Source organism: Protopterus annectens, chromosome 5.part0, assembly GCF_019279795.1.
Source record: "Protopterus annectens isolate FY-2018-M chromosome 5.part0, PAN1.0, whole genome shotgun sequence".
In the NCBI taxonomy this organism is placed as follows: Eukaryota; Metazoa; Chordata; order Ceratodontiformes; family Protopteridae; genus Protopterus; species Protopterus annectens.
Window position 1 is genome coordinate 1,520,980,046 of NC_056735.1, and position 27,398 is coordinate 1,521,007,443.

General features: G+C 44.2%; 1 protein-coding gene across 1 annotated transcript in view; it reads left to right on the forward strand.

The window, feature by feature from the left end:
• The window catches only part of TNFSF13B (TNF superfamily member 13b), an 832,311-nt gene that overhangs the window by 70,113 nt on the left and 734,800 nt on the right, over nucleotides 1-27,398 (forward strand). The window lies entirely within an intron of this gene.

Sequence of the window (27,398 nt, forward strand, 5' to 3'; positions counted from 1 at the left end):
GTAAGGATGTAATGAAGTATAGAGTCTAATCTTGACATAAACACATGCGTGTCCCATGTGGGACAACCCAAAAATTGCAAATAGTATTCTTTTAGTCGCTCATGTCACCAATGTTTGTGGACTAAACATTTGGGAGTTCTGAGGATACGTGGAGTGAGTCAACTGATGGGATGGGTCTATAGGACTATGGAGTAGCCAATTTGTAGTGGTGTGGATGCACCACGAATCCAACTGGAGAATGAATGACTGCAGTGTTAGAGAGGCGTTGGGGTCTGTGTTTGGGGAACCAGGAGCCATGGGTATATGGGTATATATGCAAATGATGCAGCCCAGCAATAGTGTATTGGGTAGAGCAACTGCCTAATGAACAGACATTCCCATACCGAATCCCACTGCATCACATACCATTTACCATTGGTAATCTGTTCATGAACATATTGCGACATCTGTCTGCTGTATAACCTGCAAAATATCAATTAAAAGTTAACTGCAGTGAAGTGTCAGTGTCATAATGAATAAGGCACTAGTAAGCAGGTTCATGCATATATAAACACCAGTAAGCATGTGTAAGTGCATTTGCACGGGGTATGCACTGCTTTACAGACACACACACACACACACACACACACACACACACACACACACACATATATATATATATATATATATATATATATATATATATATAGTTGAAAAACTACCACCAAAAACTCAGCTAAAGTGTCACAAAGAATAAAAATGAAATAAGCAAACATATGTGTGTGTGTGTGTGTGTGTGTGTGTGTGTGTGTGTGTGTGTGTGTGTGTGTGTGTGTGTGTAGATATACACAGATATACAGCTATGGTAGGAAACAGCACACAAGAATGACATATGTTCACAGGCTATGCCAATGGAAGTGAGGAGCCCAAGCAAGAAACATGAAACATGTAGCATGACCTTCCACCCCCACCAGCTGGACACGGGAAACAAACACACAAACAATGTAAAGAGTCCAATGCTCCCCAGACCACAGGCAGGATACAACCGGGGGGGGGGGTACACAGTGCACCCATGAATGGAACACAGACAGGAGCGTCCCATGCGGAACACCACAAAAATTGTCAAGACCAAATGAAGGTGATAGACGAAACATTCTGGCTGCGGTGTATACATACTCGGAATACAAGGGTGGGAAAGCCTGATGACCCATGAGCCAAGACAATTGTATGAAATGGGTCCCATGAAGTGGAGAGTGGGCAGCGTGTAGTGGTGTGTCCAGAACAGACCAGGACCCAGAGTAAGGATGGGTGCTGTTGAGGAGGTGCAGGTGGGGGAACCATGGGTAGCTACTTATGGGTCTAGATGTGCAGGTGTTGGCTGATGTGGGCCTATATGGACAGCCCTAGGGATGTAAGCGAATGTGTTCATTGGGCCGAGGCATCGCCCAACGAGCAGCCACACCCACTATGAGTCCCACTGCAGCAAAGTGTAATCTATATAGCAAGGAACAGAATAACCAGATGTAGATGTATATATGTAGAGGTATGTGTGTGTATATCTACCCATAGTGACATAGAGATAAGCCTCTCCCTTTCCGTAGTACAAATTTATACATACAGGGACAGAATACAGATACATACCCACATATAAATATATACATATGCAGACAACCATAGACCCATATGTTGTTAGATATATATATATATATATATATATATATATATATATATATATATATATATATATATATATATATATATATATATAGAGAGAGAGAGAGACAGCAAAATATAAATATACATGTATGCATACATATACAGATATATCTGTATATAGTAATGTATATAGATATATATATGTGACTGTAAATATACACATGTATATATCTAGGATATGATACAGCAATTACGAGTTACATATGTTCACAGGCCGTGCATATGGGAGTGGGGTGGTCCAATAAACAAACGTGTAACATGTAGCATCAACCCCCCCCACCCCCCCAGCTAGGCCGGTGAGACACACAGACACACAATAAAGGTAAACACATCACTGCTTTCCAGACCACCGACAGGATACTACCAGTGGGAGAGACCTGCCAAGTCCAATCTTGAAACATAGACATCGATGTCCCTTGTGGGACACCAAAAATTAATGATCATCGGAGGCAGTCCCGGTAATGACTTATCAAACCAGGCTGTAGATATACACGGACCAGTAGGTTGTGCAAGCCTGATAACCCATGGGTTGACACAACGTACAACTTGTGTCCCGACACGGGGAGAGTGGGCAGTGTGTAGTGGTATGTTTATACCCCACCTGCACCCACAGTAAGGATGAGTGCTGTAGAGGAGTGGCAGGTGGGGGAACTATGGGTATGCAATTATTGGCCTAGGCGTGCAGGTGTTGGCTGGCGCAGTTGTATTAGGACCGCCCTGGGGATGTAAGTAATATTCCTAAATGGGCAAAGCTGAAGCCCATACCTCTCAACCTCTAAGAGCAAATCCACTGGACACGACATAAACCATTGGGGGAACAAATAGGGACCATACCTCTGAACTGTCCTCGATTTCCTGGGACGTCCCTGATTTTGACTCAATTTCTAACTCTGTCCCACTTAATCCCTCCTAAAACTAGTGATATTTGGAGGAAAGGTGGTGAATTGCACATAATGAATAACGACAACAATTAAGAGTTATAAACATCATTTACCTCAGAAAATGTGTATGAATGCATATGCTCTGAGTCTGTTAATGTGTCAGATTAATAGCACCAATAATTTAAATGTGTCCCTGATGTTGTTATGCCATGTCCCTGATTCAGTTTGTATTTTTCCCCAATCGTATGAGAGGTCTGATAGGGACAGAAAACACATATTCCACTGACAACCTTAGAAAGATGATAGTATATTAGGTATGCAGTAGCATGACTCGGCTGAAGGATGTGGGTTCCAAAACCCAATTACTTGTTTGTATTGAAGAGTGGCAGTTTCCATGTATTAGCCAGACAGGTACAGAGTGTAAGAAGACCACATCAATAATATGAATCAAACTCTGGACAGGCCGCGGATTCCGTATAGTCGAACGGCATGCTGTTGCCTAATGGGCAGCCATTCCCGATACTGTAGGCATGTAATCCAATGTGATAGGCATCACAAGGTAATATCGTAGTCCTCACTCTCACCCAGGGGTGTGAGTGTCAAATGCAAACACCAAATGCAGTGCATTTGCAAGTGCGGGAGCAAGCAGGTGTAAGCCTGTCTGGCTGCCAGTATGCAAGTATTAGACTGGTAAAGCAATATAGAGGCTAACTGAGTGTAAGAAACTGTAACCGCGCAAACACACACACATGCTCACAACTGCTTTAATGTACCTTAATCACTCCGTATCCAATGGCCTTGTTCTTCCCAGCAACAAAATAAACGGCCTCTGCAAGGCTCAAAACCAGGACCCTGCACACACAGATATTGTGATTTACCACTAAGCCATGGCAGATATACAGACATCAGACCTTATCACAAATATATCATCCAGCGCAGTCATTCAACAGTATAGGAAATGTATTCCATCATGTAGATGTATGTGTGAGTGTTTATGTCCAGATATAGATACATACATATATATATATATATATATATATATATATATATATATATATATATATATATATATATATATATAGATATATATAGATATATCAGGAACATCCCATGTGACAACAAAGCATTGCAAAGGAATGAAAAGGGAAACACCAGCAACAGGTCCCTAGCATGGGCAGCCACCACTGCACCAAAACAACTGCAAAGGTGGCAGTGCAGGGGGCTGTCTAGGAGGGGAAGCCTCACACTGTAAATGTGACACTCTGTCCTTGAGCTGGTGTATCTGGCCTTGAAACCCCTTACTGAGCTCCCTATGCACCATGTCCGGGACTGTACGACAGCGGATATATTCCTGTCTGGACCTGCTCCCAGGGGTGACAAGCCCCATCCTCAGTGTCGGTACCACCAGAAGGTGGTGCAGAGCCAACAGAGGTGGAGGTTCAAGGCTGGGCCCCAGATGTGCTGGTGCCCAGTGCCATGGCCAACTGAAGTGGGACAGGAGGTTCTGCAGGGACCTCCAAACCCATACAGCCTATGGTGTTGCAGTTTAAACACAGACATGGCTTAATAATAGTCAACAGCATTCAGGATGACTTATAACAGCATGCATAGATATGACCATCAACCCAACACAACAGATGGTATACATTTGCAGGGGGAGCACAACACATGCATATATACTGCATGACATCTGGACAAAGTGTAGAAGACTTGTGACTGCAGCTATGAACAGTGGCGCATTATTGGCATGTAACTGAGAACCCCAGACAGTGTCTGTCATACCACTGTTTCATGTGACATATGTCCAATCAGGGATACGATGGCAGTAACTCATCACTATCACCATGTACTGACTGCAATCCTCACACTATGCTCCTGCAGTTCATAGATGTGTGTTCAGTGAGTAACACAGGAAATAAATGGTTCCACACACTGACCAGTCCACAGATGGCCCTACAGATGGGGGTCCCTCACAAACAGAGCACTGTCTTGTCAGTTTTAAAACATGCAGAATAGCCATTACCACACACAACTTGTTAAACAGGCAGTAGTCTCAATGAAGCATAGCTACACTTACATGCTGTAGTCATGTCTGGCACATCACCCTCCTGCCTTTAGGCTATTTCCCACTGTGTATGTTGTTTGGTGAACATCCAGATATCATCTGTGATGCTGTTTACCAAACACCAGATCCAGGTACCACTCACGGCGACTATCATGGGCAAACACCAAAATGATGTTCCTAGATATTGTACTGTGTTTTTCATGTGATTCGCTATGGGAACATCATCACAGCTGTTCCACATGCAATCAGCTAGAGGAGGACTGCAATAGGTGCAGAGGCCATCACCTGATCATGACCATCACTTAAAAACACAAGCTGCTGCTGAGCAGGTGTACACCTCCACATCCACCAGAGTGTGTGTGGGAGGGACAGACAGAGGCAAAGTACATCAGAGAAGGGCTTGGAGACTAAAACCTAAGAATCATCTGTCATACACCTACCAGTACAGGGGTTCAAACCCCTGACTGACTAGTCATTACTATTACAAGTGCATGCATTTACTCCATGTGCCACAAAGCTGACATGTTGGTGTGCTGTAAGAACATATCTGTGTGCTGGTGAGCGACACATGCAATAGAGCTATAGTAGACATACATTAGGTGTAGTACACATGGCTGTCCAGATGAACGGATGTCACTGTCAACACAACCACACCCTCTAATGGAATCACATTGACACCCTTTGCCAGGCCCACAAATACACTTCCAAATTACTTAGTTTGCCACACTGCAGTAATGCACAGGTACTACATGCACCACAGGGGATATCCGGATGTTCTATGGGCTAGGGCATGTGAATGTGTTTGACATCTGTTGGTATGCCAATGGGAATTATACTAGGAGTGATTGTGGTTGGGACCATCAAACCCCACACGCAGACACAAGGTGCCAGTACTGACATGCATGTGTGCATTGCTTCATGGGTGTGTAGTGGTTGGCTGTGCAAGATGGCTGTACAAGGCTGGGTGAGGGGTAATCCTTGGCATCACGACACCTGACAATGGTGTGCAGTGTGGTACAGGGGTGTAGTGTCTGCAATGTCCCACACAGATGGGTATTGTATGAACTGTCCCGACATCCTGGTTACCATTGTGTATGGCCATAGCTTTGCAATGCATGCCATGTCTGTGTTTGATAGTCCTTGACATGGACATTGCCTGGGATGTGCATGTCCCACAATAATGTACAGTGACATATACAGGTGTACCTGGTTTGGCTGGCACATGTTGTGTACACAGACTGTTATCCTCTGATATGCCAGTGCTGGCCTGGTGTGGCCAGTCCTGCTTATAGTCAGCAGGTTGACCCTGCACCTGCACTGATAGTATGATACAGGTATTCCCTGGTGTCAATGGCATCGGTCCATACAGGGCACATATGTAAGGCATTGTATGGCCTCTGTGGATCACATTTGATGGCACCACATATGTTGCAGCCATCCAGTGGGGAACATAGTGAAGGCACATTGTCCGCAATTATTTGCCTATTGTACTGCTGTACAGGGTGCCATGTCCTCTGCAGCCCACTGCAATTACACCATGCCTAAGATCTGTCATCAATGTGCAGGGTACTAGCAACATAGCGGGATATGCTAGGCAAGTGTGTTTGTGTATGACACATGGGTTCAGGACGTATTCCGGGTAATAGTAGGATTGTATTCTTTGCTCACCAGGCCTTTTGCCAGATGTAGGGGTATGGCTTGCCAACACACTCCCTTGGCTGACTGACATCTGTACTACTCGTGAGGTGGACATTGTGACATATAAGATGGACACCATATAGGAAAACTACAAAATCCACTCCCCAACATGTCCAGTGGTTAGACACTCGCAGCCACTTCCACACAGGCTCTGACAGTCAAACACACACACACACACACACACACACACACACACACACACACCTGCCTGCCATGTATTGGAATAGAACCCCTACCTAACTAGTGTATCTCACTACAGCATTACACAGTTACAGCATGCGCTACGGAGATTACTGTGTTACAGCAGTCCCAGAGGTATATGTCTAGGTGGGTGACATCAGCAGGATTGCCAAAGGTGGTCATGTGAATTGTAAAAAGTGTGCATACTCTAAAAGGCATTGTTACTTTCTCAGACAGACAGGCAGACACAGTTGGTCTTTCTTGGAATAGAACCCTTACCTAACTAGTTTATCACACTGCAACAATACGCAATTACAGCATGTGCTACGGAGAATACTGGGTTACCGCAGTCCTAGAGGTGTATTCCTAGGTGGGTGACATCAGCAGGATTGCCAAAGGTGGTCATGTGAATTGTAAAGAGTGTGCATAGTCTAAAAAGCATTATTCTTGTCTCAGGCAGACAGACACACACACACACACACACACACACACAGTTGGCCTTTCTTGAAATGGAACCCCTACCTTACTAATTTATCATACTACAGTAATATGCAGTTACAGCATGCACTATGGAGAATAGTGGTTTACCACAGTCCTAGAGATGTATTTCTAGGTGGGTGACATCAGCAGGATTGCCAAAGGTGCTCGTGTGAATTGTAAAGAGTGTGCATACTCTAAAATCATCGTTTCTTTCACAGGCAGGCAGGCAGACACACACACACACTGTTGACCTGTCTGGGATTAGAACACCTAACAAACTAGTTTAACACACTACAGCATTACGCAGTTACAGCACGCACCATGGAGATTACTGGGTTACAGTAGTCCAAGAGGTGTATTCGTACGTGGGTGACATCAGCAGGATTGCCAAAGAAGGGCATTCTAAGTATACTGTATATGTGGGTTGTACATGTCTATTACCTGTGTGTACCCACTGCTTACTGTCACAAAAACACATTTACACCTGCTTAAAATTGTCTTATGCAGTCTTAATTGACAGTATCAACAAGGCTTGCAGGTCTTGAACCCTGGATTATGCACACTGAGGTCACTGGACATACCACTAAGCCATCTGGGTTCTACACATGTTGCATGGAGTCTGTAATGCACATCCTACTACAGGTATTCCACAGTACTGAAAACAAATGGGACAGTCCTTTTCTGTACATATGTACACTACCCTTGAATGTACTGTACCCTGTGAAACAACAAAGACAAGTCTACATCTGTACAACTGTCATAACTACATATATATATATATATATATATATATATATATATATATATATATATATATATATATATGTACCTACAGGATGTGTATAGACACACACACACATATATATATATATATATATATATATATATATATATATACATATACACAGACACAACCATAGCTATATATATATATATATATATATATATATATATATATATATATATATATATATATATACACACATATACATACACGTCTGAATGCCCTTTGTGACACAGAAGGGTTCCAAAGGAACTGACGTGTGCACAAAACAGAGGCATCTCGTGTTATAACATTTAAATCATAAGCAGTTCACCAGAGAAGGAATGGTTGTTGTGTATGTGGAGTTTGGGGTGGGGAATGATGGTTAATGTAATCTACCCTGGGGATTGTGGAGTTAGGGTGGGGGAATGATGGGTATGGACCTACACCCCAGCAACCACTTCTGTGTCACTGCTTGACAGTGGTACAGGAAAATAACATATCCAACTGTAGTTGTGCTTGACTGTGTATTCTTTACCATTTCTAACTATGTAATACTTTGTAGACACTGGTCACTACAGATGGCTACCATGGTGTGCTAAAAGACATTACACATGTGTATGCCTGGCTACAGGGTAGTCACACACACAAACACGCACACACTTGCCAGTATTGTGCATACATGTCTTGCCTATGTAAAGGTAACTAGTACAGTGGTATGCAGTTGGATTATGTGCCACAGAACAAATACAATTACACTTACTCTGATTCCACTTCCAAGCTGGGTGACATCACAGGACCAATTACTTGCAGTGGGCAGGGGGGGAGAGAGAGGTTTAGCAGTTGACAAGGATAAAGGCCAGTGCAAAAGGAGGTATCTCTTTGGAATGCAGCAAAACCCACTATCATGACAGGATGCAGACACAAATACACACGAACATCCACACTCAGCCATTTGCTGACACACACACTCAGGCATTTGCTGAGACCCACACACATACACTCAGCCATTTGCTGACACACACAATCGGGCATTTGCTGTCACTATGACTACAACAACACAAGGTTATACTAGGCATGCTCATACACTTAGTAACACAGGGCTTGTTGGATGCACTGACTCAAATTACATAAGGTGGCAGTGGGTACACTCATACACTTAGTAGCACAGGGCTGTTTGGGATGCACTCTGATTCTAACCACTGAAGGCCACAGTGTGCATGCTCAAACACTTACATGTACAGAACACGTTGTAATGGACTCCTGTTGTAAACACACAGGCATACAGCTAGGTACAGATTACCCGACACTATATATGCACATCATACTGGTTTACTACCTGATCCCTGTATGTGGCCCGTAAATGATATATCTGTGTCTGTGTTGTGTGATACATATGCATACATGTACATGAAGTACTGACATATATATGTTACGTATACACATTCATGCATGTGTGGACGTGACAGACAATGGGTTACCTGGGTCGCACAGGCGGATGCTACCTATAGCATGTGTCACACACCTTGCTGCCCTGAAAGGCATACACTGATAGCAGGTTGTGGACAGTGCCATTATACGTGGAACAGTGGCATGTGCAAGCATAATGTGTGAGCCACCTTGTGTAATGGTACTGAGGTGCAGGTGTCTATGCACATCATACTGGTTTACTACCTGATCCCTGTATGTGGCCCGTAAATAATATATCTGTGTCTGTGCTGTGAGATACACATGCATACATGTACATGAAGTGCTGACATATATATGTTACATATACACATTCATGCATGTGTGGATGTGACAGACAATAGGTTACCTGGGTCGCACAGGTGGATGCTACCTATAGCATGTGTCACACACCTTGCTGCCCTGAAAGGCATAAACTGATAGCAGGTTGTGGACAGTGGCATTATACGTGGAACAGTGGCATGTGCAAGCATAATGTGTGAGCCACCTTGTGTAATGGTACTAAGGTGCAGGTGTCAAGATGACCTCTCCTGGCTGTGTTAGTAGTTGTCATTATTGGCAGGACCACTACCCTAAGTATATCTCACATTGGTCATATACACAAGTTCTGCTGCTGTCCGTCACCTTACATGAGGCATTTGCTACCAAGCACATTAATGCCATGCACAGTGATGTCATGGTATGGGTGGCAACTGCTAGACCAAAACAATGAGCCAATGTCCTGCTGTTATCATGAGGTTGTCCAGTGTCTGTCATTCCGGGCTGTCATGACTGAACGATAAGCCTTCAACACAGAGCACATGCATCCATGTTACCCATGTGTGTGGATAATACCTAGGTCGCATTTACCCATATAGCCACATTCCAAAGCAAATGTCCTACACACAGAAGTAACACCCTGACACCTACAAGACAATTGCATTGGATGATTATGCTAACCAGTGCTAGATGTGTGGCTTTAGTAATCAATTTGCTCAATGTAGAACCTACAATGGGGAATACTGACGTCTGTGCAGTGAGGAACACCTGACTGAAGGCTCTGTAGTGCACAATTGCACTACCACCATATAACTCAGATCCAGACATGTGGGCCATAACAGTGGTATGGACCATTCCAGGTGGTGGTGTACACATATTCATAAAGGCTACTCACATTTAAAGACCACTACTCCGACATAACGCATCACAGATGAGTCAGGTACAGGTGACAGTGGCAATAGCTGCATTCTAGGTTGTATCCTCATATACATCCACCACCTTGTTCCCAGACTACCAACACACATCCATATGTGGTATGACATAGTATGGTAGACCACCAGATAACCCTCGATTGGTGGACTATACCTAGGCCTAGATCAACTGTGCAAAGTACCCATGTACAGACACACTGCATAATGTGTTATGCAATGCAATGAATAATACCACTGCTTGTAACCAGCTCAGTTGTACACGTACCAGGGTCCCTCAGATGTTGTCAGCATTAACATGGTCGACTTTTGCTGTACACCAGTAAACAACACCCTCATGGTTGGATATGACCTAACCGTACCTGCCCTGGATATGTACATCCCACACTCATACAACATAAATTATGTAACCATAGCTTTTGTTTTCCTTTCTACATACAGGTGGCTACAGCCATTACACACATGCACATGGCAGATAGCATGCTAACAGTACATAAGGTTCGATATCTATGTTGACAGAGGTAGTATCCCCTCTCTACTGGTCACCCATGACACCTATGATATCATATAACACCCCATGTGGCATGTATATCTTTAGACATGTCCACCTAATGTAATGCCTACAAACATACCCAGATAACAGGACCATAGGACCTACACAAGGCCTGTAATGACAGACTCAGGGAAATCCAGCTCTGCTCTGTATGTTCCTGAGTAGTCACAGGTGATATGTTCATAACATGTACAGCCATGTGTGGCCACAGCCCCTACATATACCCCATGTCAACAATTGCAAGCCATGCATGTTGTGTGCTGTCTGGACATTAGCCTTAGTACCACAATAGCCAGTACATGCTGGGGTGAGATGTTTACAAGCCACAGACCTCGCACATGCTTGAATGAGTATACTACCTTGCTCTAACAGAGCACATTGCTGGCACTCTTCCAGTACACATGAGGTGTGTGTGGCAAATATGATGTGCTCACTGTTGACCGTTACAGTACCCTGGCTTCACCATGGCACTGTCAAGTAACAGTTTATAGGAGCATGACACGGAATAATGCTGTGTGTGTCACACTGATATGTGCTGTTGTAATATATGTACACTTGGCTACTTGGTGAAAGTGGTGGTGTCCTACCAGTACATGAATACAACATCCATTATGGTGTAATGCTCGGCTATGTTTCACATATGGCGTGGGGAAGGTGTGGAATGTATCCTCTTGACTTGCTAGTGCACGTACTGATGTAGACTGCATATGTGTACATGTATTGATGTTTGTGTAGATTCCATGTGTGTGCAGTTTCTGATGTCTGAAGGTGACTGTTGTCTTAGTACATCATGCTGTTGCAATACAGCCTCAACATTGCCAATTGTATATGGTGATATGCTCTAAGTACAGTAAGCCATACATGAGGTATGGACAGATGTTTGGACATGACTACTAAGTGGTGGGGCTTCTTTGTAGATGAATGATTGCTGAGGACAGCTCACTGGTGTGTTAAAACCAGTCCTACAATAACCTGTGTACCTGCTAAGGTCAGGTTTTGTTAACTGAAGTGGAAGACAGACAATGTAGAATGCTGTAAGGAAGTGGAAGACAGACAATGTAGAATGCTGTAAGGGTGACACTGAAGGCAAACCTCATGACTCCTGTAACAGTAATACCTCCCCTATGCATATATTGTGCATATATCAACACAATTGTCAAAGGAAAGAGTCAGTAAACATTGTATCAGATGTGATAGTGCTGTATGTCTGTAGTACCTATCATGAGATAGGTAGGTGTTTGATTCACAGTACTGGCACGTGTCGTTGTGTGTGTCCATATATGTCACGTATGGTTGGGAATACATCCCACATGTTATCACTCTCCTGAATACTGTTGTTGACACCAGTACAGAGTGAAGTGTATAAAGAAAGGCACAGGCAGGTGGCTGAACCTCACACATGTAAAGTGTCTGTATGTGTGTGACATAGGTGTATATCTTTGTGAATGCCAGTGTATGTGTGTGTGTGTGTGTGTGTGTGTGTGTGTGTGTGTGTGTGTGTGTGTGTGTGTGTGTGTGTGTGTCTGTATGGCTGTCCGTGTGTATGGCTGTCTGGTTCCTGGAGTGAGGCTGTATTTTACCATAGTGAAATATTAATGTCCCCTCCCCCCATCCACTCAATGCAATCTAGCAACCCTGTTGATATATCATCAATCGTAGACGGGCATACTAACCACCTGTTAACATGTACACCCTGGGGTGTGACCTGTTATTACATAGCCTACTGATGGACCCCCCTCCCCACATACACTCACTGCACTGTAGTATCCCTGTCAATGTCCTCGATCTTAGGCCATTCCAACTACCTGTACATGTATAATCTCTGTGGCACGTCTTGTAATTGCTTAGTACTATAATGATGATATGCACATAGGCAGGGGTTCTCATCCGAACACTGGCAACTGAGTGTGTGTGTGTGTCTGAGTGTGTGTTACTGTGTTTGTAAATTCCTGAGTGTGTGTGTGTGTGTGTCTGTGTTTGCATGATGTCATGGCAGTGGCTATTACTTCTTCCCAATGAGAAGCCACTATTTCCACTGGCCTTTACCCTTGTCATCTGGAATATCACTCTTTTACACACTCCGCACTCCAGGTAACTATACCTGTGATGTCACCCACTGTGAATGTGATGGCTCTGAACACAGTAGCTTACTACACAGCTATCATGCTCTTGGATCATTAGAACAGTAAACATAATTGAAACATGGGAGAATATAACTGTGATGTGGAAGCTACAAAGTGCATGCAGGTATTGTCATACTGACCTGTGGGTAGTAAACATGTACATATGGGACACCCGCAAACACCGACATCCCCCAGCACATGCAACTACATCTGAAAGAGGAAGGCAGAACATCAAGATCAACATGCTGTTAGTGTTGTTACACATGATACATACTGTCAAACGTATAAAATGCATTCTAAAACTGCAATACATGGTATGTCTGCTGCCTGTCAACACTACTCAACAATATTAATCTACAATTGTCTACCAAGTATGTTCACCCTGTGCATCAGACCATATGAACATGTCCCTGCACTGATGGTGTGGATGACAGTGATGCGGCACAGGCATCATCATATGCACAGGGTAATAATGTTTGTCAGAGGCCTAGGCTGTGACATTGGATGACATCATGTGTGTGTGTTAGGGCCTATGATATCATTGGGCATGTGTGGATGTTATGCGTGTGTGTGTGTGTGTGTGTGTGTGTGTGTGTGTGTGTGTGTGTGTGTGTGTGTGTGTGTGTGTTGAGGTGCCATACATTTGTTTCCAGTGTGTGTGTATGCATGCACACAGGTCTGGCATGTGGCTGGCCTGCACAGGGGTATTATTGACAGCTGCAGACTGTACAAGGCAGGTTTCACAGTTCATGGTGTCCAGCCATGGCCACGTGACCTGCACCTGTCAGGGGTTGCATGGGCACTACCATGCAGAAGTCCATATTGGGTACCGTTTGATGACACATGTCCACTGGAATAGTGTCCCTGTTGGGACCATCCAGGACCACGTGCATGTGGTCTGCTGTGTCCTGGTGTGGACTGCACAGTAACAGCTGCACTGCTGCTGCTACCGCCACTATGGGAGTGGGCATGTACAGTAGCATGTTCACAGAGACATTCAACAGGTGATGTAGCTGACCTATGTCCACGTGCTCAATGCCTCACTCCCACCAGATGTTCCAGCACAGACATTCCACACTCGAGGATTGACATGCCACAGTCAAGGACTATCACCATGTCACCCAATCGTCTATCCAAACCATCTGCAAGATGATGGTGAGCATTTGCAAGTGCCTGGATGTTGTCAGTTAATGAACAGACAGCAGCCCTCTGAAGCCTCAGACCTTCTCTGTTGTGCTGTTCAGCATGTGCCTGTGCCTCCATTACAGCCCGAAACATGCACCTGGTGACTCCAGCTGATGTGCTTTGTCTCGCAGGGGCATGTTGGCCAGTGGTCCTCCTACGAGCAGTGCTGGGCACATGCCTGTGTGGGACATCACCAGTCTGTTGACTGGGATCATGGTGTGCAGGCACACCTTCTATAGTCACCACACTTCCCTGTTCCATGCTACCACCCACCAACTGTCCTTCCTTTATGGCCGGTGGTGATGGGGTATGTGCAGGCAGGGAAACTGTGTGTGAGGATGAGGGGGAGACAGGTGGAATGGAAACCAATGGCAGAGATTCAGCCCCTGACAACCCTGCCTGTGCCTCAATCATACTGTCATCATCACTGCTAGAGTCTGTGGGGACACTAACATCAGGTGGACCGCAGGAGGGCAATGCACCTACATCAACACCTGTGAGCGGAAGACAAGAACTGTACATTACAAGTTATACCAGACAGACACACAGACAGACAGACAGATACACACAAAGGCAGATGGAGACACACACACAGACACAAACAGACAGACAGACAGTCACAGAGACACACACACACACACAAACACACAGACACACACACACAGACAGAGACACACACACACACACACACACACACACAGACACACACAAACGTGCACACACACACACACACACACACACACACACACACACACACACACACACACACACACACACACACAGACACACACACAAACACAGACACACACATAGACACACACACACAGACACAGATACACACAGACACACACACACACACACACACACACACACACACACACACACACACACACACACACACACACATTGAGTCAACTATTGCTCCTAGTTCATAGTCATTTGCAAACATCAATAGGCCAATGCCTTCTGTGTTAGTCTGTGTGGTATAGATAACAAAGAGGGGGAATACCAGGAATGACCTCTGTATTACTGTGGCTGGCACTGGTTTGATGTGCATGTATTAGTCAGATGCCTTCTGTAGTGATGGTTCTGCCAGCAGTCCAGTTGCCAACCACTCCTGTGACATAGGAATATACACCTAGTTTACTGAGTGTAGCTGGAACACAGTATGGGTGATGGTGTCCTACGACCTGGCAAGGTCATGATATGCAGTGTGAATCAACCCTACTGTCATCTACATCTGTACCGAGTACATCAATTACGTTGACCACGGTTCTTGGCCGTACAGACCAGACTCAGCAGGGTAGTTGTGCACTATGTCCCATTATCAATGGTGTTTCCCCCTTTGTGGGGTGTGATAACTGTTGCTATGCACCATTCGGTATGTACACAGCCTGACATGGAGCTATGATTGAACATGATGTGTATGTGGATAGCTGAATGTTCTTACATTTGTGTAGGATAACACCCTGGGATGTTGATAGGTCCCATGAAAGCTGTATGTATGGCTTTAGAGAGTGCAGTTTGTACTTGCATAGCTGTTAGTACAGGGGCGCTGTAGTGTACATGGATATATTACTAAGTGTACCTGTTTGGGGTGGGGGGGAGGTGGGAGTGGGTTTAGGTTCTCTGAGACCCTGTCTGGATGAACAGGTGCTATTTCTGTAGGTGCAGTACTTCCCATGCCATAGTGCTATGCAGCACGGTAGGTCTTGTCAATGCCATTAAGATTAGTGACACAGCTATAGAATGCTCTGTGCTTGGCCTCATAATATGTGGCTGATTAGTTTCACAGTAGCTTTGCGTGGTTTTATATGGTGTATCTGCATCTTACTGAGGCTGACCAGGGATCACCTACACTCATGTGTGTTCACTATTGCAACAGTTACTACCTTCTGTGGCACAGTTTAAAGCATGGTACCACCAGTTTGCCTACTTGTTTGTGTTGGGTTGAATCCTGATTCTGTTTCAATGGCAAAATCACAGAACATATGCGACTGCTTAAGGTTCATTTGTGTAGGATTCAGCATTTACACATGCATTGTCCATCTGCATGGGTGCCATGGCACTCACCACTCTGCTCTTAGGAAACATAACACTGGCATTGGAGACTAACCATGTGTAGCATACTGTTAGCCCTGTTTGTGTGACTACTGTGATCCAGGTCAGTGGGGCTGATGGAATCCAACATGCATTGAGCGCAGATGTTGGTACATGAGGAGTCTTCCCAGTTCATAATGGAATAGTTGAGAGTAGCCATTATTATGGTTCTGTCTCAGACCTAATCGTCCCCATTACAGCACATTATGACAGTTGGGAAGTCTGCAGCCTGGTGGGTGATCTGTCTCAAGGTGCATTTTGAATTCCACTTTGGCACAAAGGTACTTGCTCAGCATAATACATCTGATGTTATGCAAGTGCAATTAGCGTGGGGGTGTACATATCCTTCAGGAATATGGACACACCTGTGGCCCCTGTGTTCCAATAAAGGATAATGGGCAAGAGGTGAGGTATGTGTTATAACATGGTCATGCAGGTGTGCTCTCCAGAGCATTGAAACATGTCTCAGCCACTGCACAGATATGTTCTTCATGTTAGGGATTGACATATGTCTATCTGTATAGTGTTTCTGACATGTATCATTGTGTAGTGAGACCCGCAGTTTATTGCTTGGCTGTCCCTGTAACAGCAGTGGACCCTCACTTGAACCATGCATGATGAAGGCACAATAGGGGAAGCATGAGCCCTAGGCAGTATCCAGATTCCCAGGCATGACAGGTGCAGGCCTTGTCTGGCAAAGCATCATGGTCTGTCAACCATGTTATCCCAGGACGACAGATACTGGATACCCTGTGACATGCACCACTACACTAAACAATTGTGGAATACAATCATTTTTTCCCCGTACTGAAGTATCATTCTGGCCGATGGCAGAATGCTACTGAGGCCTTGGGACATACCTGCATGGGCTACAAGACCTGACAGTTCCTACATGTGTTTCCATGCAGTCCAGGCTACTACATCACAGGTCCTGCACAACAACATGGAATATGCCAGAACCATGTGTACAGTTCAAAAGGGGATCTGAGTGTATGAGTATGTGGCTAATCATGGCAGACAGGCAGCTGACAGTATGTATGCCCTCGTATAGGTTGGTGCATAACATAGTGCTAGAGTTTGCATTCACAAATGAGTACTGTTTGGCATGTTTCCAGTCATGTGTTCAGAGGTGTGGCACAATTATGCAAATTATGCAAATTATGTCATACAGTTTGTGTATTTCGGTGTCTGTCTCTTCCTGCTTGGGGGGTCACTTGTTTGGCCAGATACTTAGATGCGTCTGTGAATGTGTGTGATTTCTGGTAGTGTGTGTGGTGTCCTTACTGTGTTCTGGTAAGGGTATGTGTTGGTTGTGTTGATGAGCTGCATGTGTTAACCTACACCTCATGGCTGTCCAGTCCAGTCATGGCTGTAGACTGGGCTGCCTTCCAGCTTACCCCTGTAGCTGCATCCCAAACAATATGTGGGGCATGGTGTTAGGTGAGTTATAGAGAGTACATTTCCCCAGGATGGCCACATACACAAAGCTGACATTAGGAAACACCAGTAGCTGACAAGTGGACATGCTTGTATGAGCAGTCAGTACTACAAGTACCAAGTACTGTATTTAGTTTACGTATTGCCTATGAAGATGTTTTAGACAGTGATGCTCACATGTAAATATTTGTGTTATGGACGTGACAACACTGCTATTACGGAAACATTGTAGCTACCTTTAGCAGCAATCCTCCTCTGAGGAACACATCACAACCTGTTAGTTGATTACAGATGATGCAAGTGTCTACAGGTCTGTTTCCTTCTCTGGGTATATACTCACATATCCACCAGGACCATGAGCTCTGTTGGGCACAGGCACCCACTCTCCAAACAGAGTCATGTATCAATAGACTCTGATTCCACAATCAACATGATCAGGATATAATCAGATAGTGTGAGCCATCACATATGATGTGGCTATTACACTTGGGCAGCTGTCTCCTACATTTTACACTCCTACTGCAGATGTTACACTGGAGTTAAAGATGATATGAAACCTGTTTCATTACCAGTGTTGTGCACTACCTTACATACAGTATGTGCAGGTGGCTGTTAGGTTGGCAATGAGATGTTGGGCTACACAAACCTGGTAGTTCAACCAGTGTGTCTGTACTCTCAATATCCACTCTATGTAGGTGTCCACATAGCCATTTGGCCCAGCCTTGTAACAAGGGTCACTATGCATTTGCATAACATGTCCACATGCACAGCTGTTATTGCTTGCAAATGATAGCAGAGAGGTGGATATTACATGTGTTATGTGCATGGATAGTTACATGGCTCTACCAATTATCTTTGCTATCATGCTGCTAACCTGTCAGATGAATACTAATGCTATGTATCCTGTCACTGAGTATTGTAATTGCCAATAGACATAACTAATGTTTGCATAACATAATAGAACTGCTATGTAGAATAGAATACAGATCTGCCTAGAATACTGTACATTACACAGTTACTGGCACAATATCCCACAATGCACACCATATTTGCATGGTAAGCCCACCTTTAACATGTTCATCTTACTTATACACCCATACATGTCGACTGTTACAATATATTGACATATACTATCCCCTGTTATAGCACATACTTGTTGGACCAATCCTGACACTGACAGTGGCTGGAAGAGAATTGGTGGGTTCCAAGCCCATATCATCTCTTGTGGTGTATGCAGAGTGTGCCGTGTGACCTACAGCAGTACACACATAGAATACTACAAGCATTACTACTGCTCAACAATACATCACTACAAGATAGCTATTTCCACTATATGCATTGATTACACTGTAATTCTTACACTACAGGTACTACATACACAGATATACTACATGTTATACATACCGTCTTAGTAATCGGAGGTATTATTAACTAGTGTAATACTCATTTTTGGTTTATCTTTCAGTGTTTTGTACTGTCCTACAGGTAGATACAGATGGTTTGAACGTGTGAAAAGGCAATCCTTTATAGTTACAGATCAGTAACATGTGCTATCCCTATAACCAATTGGTGTTCCTAAGTAGGTAATTACATGTACATCAGCTGCGCTGCTACTGCCTTAGCCAATAACATGGCTACAGTGAAGTATAATTGAGTACTCCACTTGGGCATTGTCCCTTTGCCTTACTTGTGAGGAAGACAGCGTGGAAGTTTTGTTTGGAATCTATTGCAACAGCTATATGGAGACGAACAGTAATATATTGCGTGTAATGCCTAGAGGATTTGGTCGAAATGTGAGTAATGCTGTTATATTTCTGAACATTGCTACTTGTGCAGGTTTTGTCTGTACCTAATACTTCTGCATATGTTTCAGTCTGTCCAGGTTGTTTGACCAGCTCAAGGCTGCATAGCTATGCATATAATGTTAGGGAGTTTACAGTGTGCTTACGAGACATATTTAGTTTGGTGTTACTGTGTATCATACTGTGCTAATAATCAGTACTCGGTAAAACTTCCTGGTGTACGAACCTTTCAACCCTCTGAAACGGGATTAGTTCATACAAACCCTGTTACATCAGCAGCTGTTCAATTGTATAATGGCAACTATTTCATATAGGGCCATGTTAGTATGTCTGTGTCCAGGTATGTTAAGGTTTCAACTGATGTTGTACAGTAGTTGCATAACTGGCTATGGTATGACAGTATGTATTGATGTAATTATTTCGGTTGTGGGGTAGATGTTGGTGGGTGTACATAGCACATGCAGGTGTGTAGGAACTCCTTTTATACATCTATATGTGTGTGGGGGTGTTCTTTCCCTATGGGAACACCTATCCCTTAGTGGACTAATACTATGGCAATTGCAGGCTGATTCATTAATGCACTATTAAATGCTTCCTGTATAGCTTGCAGGTACTGTTAGTCCTTGAATCCTTTTGGCAATACATCGGAATGTAATAAAGTTCTGTAAAATGAAAGCTGTCTGTGTAATTCTGTCATGGATATTTGCAGCCATTGCAGTTGTGTTGGTGACTGTGTCCATAGAGCATATTTGTAATAGTGTATTGGCATATACTCTTCATATGTTATATTCATATTGTTTGGGGGGGGGCAGAATGTGTGATTGCTATGGTTCATGTTATTCTCAGATATGACCACTTTGGATGCTGTCTACAGACATGTATGTATGTATGTGTGTGTGTGTGTGTGTGTGTGTGTGTGTGTGTGTGTGTGTGTGTGTGTGTGTGTGTGTGTGTGTGTGTGTGTGTGTGTGTGTGTGTGTGTATGTATATAGATATATACATTATTGCATATGTCTATCTGTACCTCCATAAATGTGTAGATGTTTTTAACCTATCTATATATCTACATATATATGTAGACCTGTATATATCAACATATCTCTATGCATCTCTCTCTCTCTCTCTCTCTATATATATATATGTATATATATATATATATATATATATATATATATATATATATATATATCTATATACGAGCATACACTTTTAATTAGGTACATGGCGGGTTGTCCTATTTCAACACATTCCTCCCTTTTGTGTTTTAACCTGTCGGCATACACACCTGGGATAGGTACATCATAGGTAGCTTAGTGTTAGGTTACCCTGATGATGGAGTACATGGTTGCGGGTTCTAATCCTGGAAGGTGTTATTATTTTACATCTCAGAGTAGGCACTGGTAGGGAAAGTGTGAATAATGCACATTTACGCGGTTGTGAGCAGGTTTGACCGTGGTCTGCGCGACGTTAAGCAAAGGTCAAACGTGTGAAGTGCTTCTCCGTTTACCATGTTTCAGCGCCGCTTACCATCCCGCAAACATGTGGAAATCCGCTTGCAACTGCTTAAGAGTTCTTTAATCCACCTGCATCCAAAAGCCATTATTCTGGCCCTCAAAATAATCTAACAGCCCTTGCAGATCTTGAAGTCAGGACCACGAACACCACAGTCACTGACTTTACCACTAAGGCATCTGAGATATGTGCGAATATTATGGTGTTTAGAATATACATTGTACTACAGACATTCCTCACTACTGAAAACAAATATGACAATCAGTTGGTGTACATATGTCTGATACATGTTAATGTTTATATGTTTGTGAAATTAGGTGTTGCAATGTGACATGACAGGGTGTATCATGAATGAGAAAGGTTCTTGCTTTGTGTCCTTTTTATATTGTCCCCATACTCCATGTATACCCCTCCAGTTCACTTATTGGACATCCGACCCAGGCCCTCCTTGATGCATGATTGCATTACCCATCATTCCTCCCCCACCCCAATCTTCAGATACACAACAACCATCCCTTCCATGGTGAATTAGGTTAATATTAATTGTTATAATACCAGAGCTGCATGTGTTTTGTGTACACTCCAATTCCTTTGGAGGGCTTCTGTGTCACGAAGTGTGTTCATAGATGTTTATATATATGGCTATTGATGTAACTGTATAATATATATATATATATATATATATATATATATATATATATATATGCAGACATCCCTGACACACACACACACACACACACACACATATATATATATATATATATATATATATATATATATATATATATATATATATACATTTATTTCATAATAGTTTGTAACAGTAATACATATGTAGACTGGAATGTGTTGGCTCACAAACTACAGTACATTACAATGTACTGTACATATGTACACAAAGTGACTGTCCCATTTGTGATCATTACAGTGAAATGCACATGGTATAAGGTGTAGTCTCATTTAAGCAGTTGTAAGCATGTTTAAAAGTGTTTGTGTGACATTATAGCAGTGGTTAAACACAGTTAAACAAACTTTGTAGCGTATAACCTGTGAGCGCAAACACGCCCACATCCGCTAACTACTCCGGATATATACATGTCAGTGACGTAACATCTCACTATGTGCTGACATAACATTAAATTCTCTGTTGACTGTACTCTTCAGCACACATGGGTTTATATGTGTGTTTCGAATGTTTACTATACAGACAATTACTACCTATATATGCAATCTGTGGTTAAGGTATACTTTTGCACATGATAAACATCCCTGCCTTTATCAGGCTTGTAACCTCGAATGCACAGATACTATGCGGATGCTGTAACCATTACACTGTTGACATTAACGTTGCTTCCACCTATTTCCTATTTAGATGATATCTATGTGTAAGCTATGCTAAGCAAAGGGCGGAGGCCCTCAAACTCACGGAGCTTCATGTACTCTTGAAATATCAACATATAACAAATGTACTGTGAGACAATACATTACATTGCTAACTACATTAGGCATAGCCCCTCACTGACACACTTCAAGGGAAACCTTGTTGTGTGAATGGGTAACAGACTATACACCCCTGGGATCATGTGTCCCAGAACCATACAGCCAGGGGGTGGGGGAGCCTGTCCAGTTTGATAGCTGCAAGACCTGTTGGGGGAATTGAATGGTGTTGAATTGCCACATTAACATGCCCTCTTTAGATCACTAAGTGCCCCTATCACCCTCCACAACCCCAGTCTTCAACAGCTTCCAGTGACTCTACCTGGAATTGCTTCATTGGCTATGCTTGACAGAGGCTCAGCTACTTCATCAATGGTGTGGGGAAGGTCAACACACTGTAGCTATGCTTCTAATTCCCCTTGGGCAGATAGGTAGTAGGCTATCTGTGAATCACTAATGTGCAGGCCATCACAGCCATAATATGTGAATAAACAGACCTTCAGATCACAATATACAGTGAGAAATCACTATGTAGTCAGGAAACAGTTGAGTACAGCAAGAACATACAGAACACTGATACTTAGTCTCTCCAAAAGCCTATCTTGGAAACTAGAAGACTTGTATAAGTTTAAGGCTTTCTATTGCTTACCAGTAGGTTACCTACAGGGGAGATGAAAAAAAAACAAGCACAGATGGCGATCATGCATGGAATGATACCATACTAGCCTATGTGTCAGCCTTAGGCTTTGGAATACTGGCCAAGGCTATTGGCACCCCCATGGTGCTTTATTTAGGAGAGTCTCAAAGGTGAATACCAGCTCCGTAAACAGCACAATAGCAGATTCAATGAGGATTATGCTACTCAACACCAGGGGTTGTGATCACAACATGCATGCACTCACAGCACTCCTCAGGATGGACAACATCAACATCTGTACATTAACCAAAATCTGTCTTAAGGCTCCTAAGAGCACACCAGCACTACCAGACTACAACCCATACCACACATTTTAGCCAGAGAACATGAACTGACAGACATGGAGGGGCTGTATCCATATTCATCAGGGATATCTACACCTCCAGGTTAGTGGGGCAGCATGATACCTCTGTGATCATCCATGTGCAGCTAACATCAGCCACAACTTCAATGTGGAATGTGTCCTGCTACGGATCACCCTCCATGACCCAGGACCTCCACCCCACCTACCTGGAGACAGTGGAGAACATGACAGTCCTAACGTACACCCTGGCATTGGTTGATGTCAACTACCATATCATTTACTGGGAAACGTACTCCGGTACTCACTTCCAGGCCCAGCACTTCCTGGAATGTATCACATCATATGCCCTGTATCATGTGGTAACCTCCCTAATGTGGGGTGGAAACTACTAGATATGGTCATCAAAAACATGGGGAACAGGTGCACCACAGCGGAGGTTAACCGGTCACTGGTTAGATCTGACCATGAACTATTCACTGTTTCCACACCTTAGCATCTTTCCCACATACGGATACCACAGTGTATGCCTGTCCTACAGCTAAATTTACACTACAAGTGACAGGGGTGGGGGGGGGTTTCACAGCCCCGATGCTAAAGGGAAACACTGCTCAAAATACAGACAGATTTACAAATGAAGTCTATAAGCACCTACATGGATGTATGGATCGTGCCTTCACTGGTAAACCAAGACTCACTCCTCCTAGACAAGGACGCCGGTCTGGTGGACCTCTGCAATAAACAGGCTGTACTACAGAAGTAGGACAGTGTTCCAGACACACAGCAAATCCCACGAAGGGCAGACATCCATGACCTCTATTAATATGATAAGTAGGTCCCTCAAGACATCATCCAAGGCTAACATCAGCAGGAGAATACGCAAGGATTCAAAAGATAACCACAAAGCCTTCTTTGGCTATGTCAAGGAGTGACACACAGATTTGCACTGTGCTGGTGAAATATAGCACAAAATATGCTGACCCTACTGATATCACCAACATCCTTGCAGATACATTCAGTGCATACTTCACCCCCTAACGAGCCCACAACACTACCCAAAAGGTACAGCTTGGTTGAGTGCAGTTCATGCCTACTGAACCTGTTTGACGTCTTACATACAGTCACCAAGATGTTAGATGACAGGGGAGGTGGTTCACACATACTACCTGGACCTCACCAAGGCTTTTGACACCATGCCCCACTCAGGTAGTATTGATAAACACACCAGCCTGTACATTCACCCATACATCACAGGTCGGTTTGCCAATGGGCTTACACACAGAACCCACATGGTATGACTAGCTGTCTCCAGGTCCAACTCTTGAACAGTCACGACTGGTGTCCCACAGGACTCAGTCCTGGGAGCCCTACTGTTTGGCATATATGTCTCAGATGTACAGGCAAACACAGGTGGACTACGGCAGACCATGTTTGGCAATGACTGCAAACTGGAAGCCATGATTGATAGTCCAGCTGACATGGACATCCCTCAAGGGGCCTCAAAGAGAACGTCACAGGGTGCCAATGACTCAGCCTCCAGCCAAGTGCCACTAACTGCATGGTCATTCCATTGTGGAACTGGCACCCACATATTAACACATAATCGGCAGCCACTTTAATACAGATGAGGTAATGGGGTATCCGGGGACTAAGGTAGATAGTGATCTCCCCTTTGACAATCATATCTCCACAGTAGTTAGGACATCCTTCTATGTAGGCCATTTGACTACTAAAGAATTCTCATCTAGACATACTGGGGGTTTTTCCCCTTTACTCATCACTCATCAGTCCCATCATAAGGTATAATAACCCATGTGGGATGTACCTCAGAGGCCACGTCCAACAGCTGGGGGGGGTCCACGAATGTACCTAGCCAAGGGGAATACTGGCCTCCAACATATAGCCTATGCAGCCAGACTGAATAAACTCCTGCTTTACTCAGTGGCATCTCGTTTACCCAGAGATGATCTCCGCTGGCCAACACAGCCATGTCGAATGCAGGCTTGATGGATATGCTCCACCTATGGGAATCCATGTCACAGTGAGCCACACACTGTAGTGAGCTGAACTTTGCCACAACAATAACTGGAAGATGCTGGAGGGACAGCTTCCTGTCACAGACACTCCCCATACTTTGGAAAAACATCCCTAACTACATTATACAGAGCCCCTCACTAAAACTCCGCAAGAGAAACCTTGAAGGGTGGATGAGAAACAGTAGATGCTCCCCAGGGATCCCACCATTGGCTCTGCTCCACAGAGGGACAGTTAATGAATCAATGGGGTGGCAAAAGCTGACACATTTTGGCTGGCCTTATGAATGGCCTCTGGCAGTTGGCCAAGTACCCACTTATGAATCTATACATACAGTATCTGCATATGCTGATAGCTTAATTTATTGTTCAGGTGTTAACTTACCTTGTGCCAATGGCTGTTGTGTGTGCAATAGCTGAGGGCTGCCTATGTTGGATGCACACAGTAGACTGCCTATACATGACAATTTACAGGTAGTCTTGTGTGTGTTCCATCCATTTTTACTGTGTGTGCAGATGGAGAAAGGTGTCAGAGGTGCCTACACTCAGTATGTGTGCTATACGTTCCCTCTTTGCCAAGGCATGGGCATACTGGGCATGCCTCCATCTGCCTACTGGGGCTGGCTCAGGGTGTTCGTGGTCTGAGTACCTCTGTGCCTGTGAGGCCCCTGGCAATGGTGGTGGGCTGTGAGGGCCTTCACTATTCTGTCCCTGCTGCAGCTGTTTCCTCAGGACAATATTGTGTAGCATGGCACACACTATGAAGATGTGGGCACATGTGCCTGGAGAGTACTGCAAGGCTCCCCCAGATATGTCCAAGCAATGGAACCATGATTTCAGCATCCCAAACACATGCTCTAAGATGATTCTGGTTTGCGCATGTGCCTCATTATGGCATTCCTGCATGGGTGTGTGTGCATTTCTGATGGGAGTCATCATCCACAGTTCCAGTGTATAGCCAGCATCCCCCACCAGGTGGCCATTTGGGATGTCCCCCCTGGCAAATAACTGATACAGCTGTGAGGCATGCCAGATGTGGGAGTCATGATAGCTTCCAGGGCTGCCAGCACACACATTCATGATAATGCCCTGAGCATTGCACATGACCTGGCAGTTGATGGAGGGGTATCCTTTGCGGTTTATGTAGCCCCTACCCTGCTCACCAGGTGGTGACTTGTGTATGTGTGTGCAGTCTATTGCACCCAGTACCTCTGGGTATTCTGCCACATGGTGGAAGAGACGCATATTGCTGGCCAACTCCTCCTGCGTTTGGGGGAAGTATATGTGCTCATTGGTATGTGGTAACATGGCATCCAGGAACTGCTGTAGTACCCTGGATGCTGATGCCTGTGAGATCCCCATGATATCCCCAGTTGGTCTTTGAAAGGTACCTGTAGCTAGTATTCTCAGGCTTACACATACCTTTGTATCTACTGGGATAGGTTCCCCTCTGTTTGTTCTGGCTCTGAGGTGTGGCAGGCACAGCTCCACAAGTTGCTGTAGGGTGTCCCTGTCCACCTTGTAATGCTCTACTATCTCCAGATCATGTAGCCCCTGGTAGGTTACTCTGGGTCTGAACACTCTCCTCCTCCTCTGGTGCCTGAGGTGGTCGTGTGCATCATTCTCCACACCACCTTCAGTCTCCAACACATGCTGGTGGATCAAAGCTATGGCACACAATAAAAGTTCCCTGTCTGTATACACCACTGGTGCAGAGTGTATGGGAATACACACATGTGTGTGAGGTGCTTTCACACTTTATAGTATTGTGCTATGGATGCTGCTGATGTAAGTGGGTGTGT